This window comes from Octopus bimaculoides, chromosome 12 (genome assembly GCF_001194135.2).
Source record: "Octopus bimaculoides isolate UCB-OBI-ISO-001 chromosome 12, ASM119413v2, whole genome shotgun sequence".
Lineage (NCBI taxonomy): Eukaryota > Metazoa > Mollusca > Cephalopoda > Octopoda > Octopodidae > Octopus > Octopus bimaculoides.
In genome coordinates this window covers 49,043,288-49,047,191 of record NC_068992.1, presented here as the reverse complement: position 1 = coordinate 49,047,191, position 3,904 = coordinate 49,043,288, and the positions used below count along the sequence as shown (strand labels likewise).

Here is a 3,904-nt window from a genome sequence, read left to right as displayed (position 1 = left end):
TGTGTGTGTGTGTATATTTATATAAACAGGGTGCAATATAAAAATTTAGAATATAAAAGGAATTACAATATAAAATAATTTATTTATAGAGTATAAATATTTAAGAATATTAAAATATTGTGATCTATGAATTGTGTTGTATTTTAATTCCTTATATATTGTAAATTTTTATACTGTGGTTGTTTTACATGTATCAAAATACACACACACACATGATGTTTGAGATATTGAGATTTATGTGTAATACTTATGTGTGTACAAACATACATATATACATACATACATACACTCACATATTTATGCACACATTTATGTATATATGAACCGCTTTTTGTTGAACATGTTGCATTGAACACCTGACTATGTTCAGGTTTTAAAATTACCCAGGAAATGTGTTATAAGAATTAAATGCGTACCAAATGTAGAACAGATGGACAAATAATGAAAAATCTCACGAAACAAAGCACAAATGTGTTGTACTAAACTATTAGTTATCACTAGTAACATATTACAAAAACAGTAAGACTAAAAACTTCCTAATTGACTAAACTCCAAGAATAAATGTAGAGTGATCAAGGTAATTTATTAAAACTTGCCTGACAAGTGTGAGTTGCAAAATTTGTTATTCCAATAGTTACATTGACCTGACAAGTACAATATGCTCTAGTAAGCTCACTAGTGTTTGCTGTTCTCTGTTGGCACTCCGTCGCTTACGACGTCGAGGGTTCCAGTCGATCCGATCAACGGAACAGCCTGCTCATGAAATTAACGTGCAAATGGCTGAGCACTCCACAGACACGTGTACCCTTAACGTAGTTCTCGGGGATATTCAGCATAACACTGTGACAAGGCTGGCCCCTTTGAAATCCAGGCACAACAGAAACAGGAAGTAAGAGTGAGAGAAAGTTGTGGTGAAAGAGTACAGCAGGGTTCGCCACCATCCCCTGCCGGATCCTCGTGGAGCATTTAGGTGTTTTCGCTCAATAAACACTCACAACGCCCGGTCTGGGAATCGAAACTACGATCCTATGACCGTGAGTCCACTGCCCTAACCACTGGGCTATTGCGCCTCCACTAAGCTCACGTATGCTCATGTATTTACAACTAGAAGTATTTGCTACACACTATACCACTTGCCACAAAACTAAGCTAAATAAGACAATATTAAGAGAAAATGCTTTTTAGAATCTTTTATAGATATAGATGATTATTAATGAAAACCAATACAGATATAGCATAAAGCTTCAATTAGCATACAACTAACAAATGTAAATCTGGTGATGTATAACACTAATGCTTTAATGGTCATATTATGGCTGGACACAGAGTGCGAGTGATAAAGAGTATGGTAAATAATAGAGAGTGAGATAGATTGATGGTGACAGAAGCAGAGAAAGAGAATTGTAGATCTAAAAGTTGAGTTATTTCTCGTAGTAAGTAATGTTTTTGTAATCATTTATTGTGGATGTGTAACATTCTCTTTGGGATACAGATTTTGAAAATGAATTCGTTTTTTTTCTGAAGGACACACAGTTTCAGAGCCCTAATAAACAAATTTGATTCCTATTTGTTTATTATTATTACCATCACCATGATCATGATAATCATCATCATCACCATCACCATCATTATTATTAAGGTGGTAAGCTGGCAGAATTGTTAATATGCAAGTACAAACTGCATAGTGGTACTTTGTCTTTATGTTCTGAAGTCACCTTTCTGAGGTTACCTTTGCCTTTTACCCTTTAAAGGTTGATAAACTAAGTACCAGTCAACTGTTATCGAAAGATATTTTTGAGTTGATTCCTGTGTTCTTTCGTTTGCCTTGCTACTTGTCCGTCTGTCCTGTATGTCCACTTTTCTTCCAGCATTCACCCTTTCATCCCAATCACGTCTGTCGCATTACAACTCAGTGCTGCCTCCCCCTCCTCCCACACCCCCTCCTCCTCCTCCTCCCACACCCCTCCATCCACCGTCTTGGCCTGTTTCTTGCACTGAAGATCCATATTGTCATTACTGCTACCACCACCACCACCACAACCACCACCATCGTCGTCTTCATCATCATCATCATCATCATCATCATTATCGATATTCTGTTTATAAATATCGCAGTTGAAAGTGTGTTTGGTTGATTTTTTTTCACACAAACATATCTACTATACACCCTCCCTCATTCCCCCCCTCTCTCTCTCTATATATATATTATATATATATATATATATAATATAAATAATATATAGATATATGCATATATATATATATATATATATATATATATATATATATATATATATATATATATATATATATATACATATAAATAAACACACATACACACACACACACACATACATACATATACACACGCACATACGTCTTATATAGTGACATCCTGTTAGTCCTCATTTTCTTCACTCTGTCATCTTTCTCTCTCTTTGTTTCATTGTCTCTCTCATTCTCTTTCTCTCTCACTCTCTTAGTTTCTCTCTCTTTCCCACTCTCTCTCTCTATTTTTTCACTCTCACTTTCTATCCTAGTCTCTCCCCCCTCTCTCTCTCTCTCCCACTTTCTCTCTTACTCTTTCTCTCTTACTCTTTCTCTCTCTCCCTCTCTATCTGACATACTTTGTCTCCTCTGATCTTTCTCTACCTCTCTCCCACCCTCATAAACAACATTCACTTCACAATATTTTTGAAACTGCGACTCACAACTTAACAATTTGTCAATCTATCACCGCAGTTACTACATATCCAAACACATTGTTATACATACAGTTATAATATATACACATATAAGTTCATATACAGATTTCTACATTTGCACAAAGCCCAGTCGATGAGGATATGAGGTAGAAAAACGTAAAGGTAGGTGGAATGGATATGTAAGGATTTATCTAGTTTTATACATACATATATATATATATTTATATATATATATATATGTGTGTGTGTGTGTGTGTATATAATATATATATGTATATATATATATGCATGGATATATACATATATATATCTATGTATAAATATATATATATGGATATATATATATGGTTATATATATATGTACTTACATGTATAAATATATATACATGCTTCCCACATGATCCCCTGTATACACATGCTAGCCTATATACATGTAAACATATACACAAATATATATATAAGTCGATACACATACATGCATATCTATATATATATATAAGAATGTCACACAAGTCTTAGTGTGCATATCTGTGCATACATGTGCAGGTGTGAATATAAAATAAGTTAGTGTGAGTGTGTGTATATATGTATATATATATATATATATATATATAAACTACAAATGTATGTGTGTATCTATGTGTATATATGTATATAATACATATGTATATATATATATATATATATATAAATAAATATATAGTATATATATATTTAGTATATATATATATATATATATATATAAATGTATGTGTGCATGTATGTATGTATATACATACATATATATGTGTGTGTGTGTCTGTGTGTGTATATGTAAGCATGCACTCACACATACATTGATTGGTACACTATCTAATCTGAACAATTCCCACAAAGCAAAAGTTACATATTCAATATTATATGCATTTCAAACGCAAAGTTAGTTGCAGTATTAGCAGTAGTAAAAATGATAATAATAATAATAATAAATAATGATAATAATAATAATAATGATAATAATAATAATAATAATAATAATAATAATAATAACGATGATGATGATGATGAGTGTAGAACATTTGTTCTTTGTAAACAAGCCCGAAATTTAATTTTCTCCACAAAGCTGGCTTTTATAAGAGAACAACGTGCAATACGTATGTGTCAAGTTATATGTTTGTGTGCGTGTGTATGTATATGTGTGTGTATGCATTATATATATA

The 3,904-nt window shown here is 32.2% G+C and overlaps 1 protein-coding gene across 1 annotated transcript in view; it reads left to right on the top strand.

Annotated features, from left to right (window-relative positions):
* Window positions 1-2,698: 2,698 nt before the first annotated feature.
* LOC106875368 (neuronal acetylcholine receptor subunit alpha-10) overlaps window positions 2,699-3,904 on the top strand; it is a 93,034-nt gene continuing 91,828 nt past the window's right edge. Inside the window, exon 1 of the mRNA XM_014923462.2 lies at window positions 2,699-2,867. The gene's annotated coding sequence lies outside the window, so the exon portion shown is untranslated. The remainder of the gene's footprint in view (window positions 2,868-3,904) is intronic.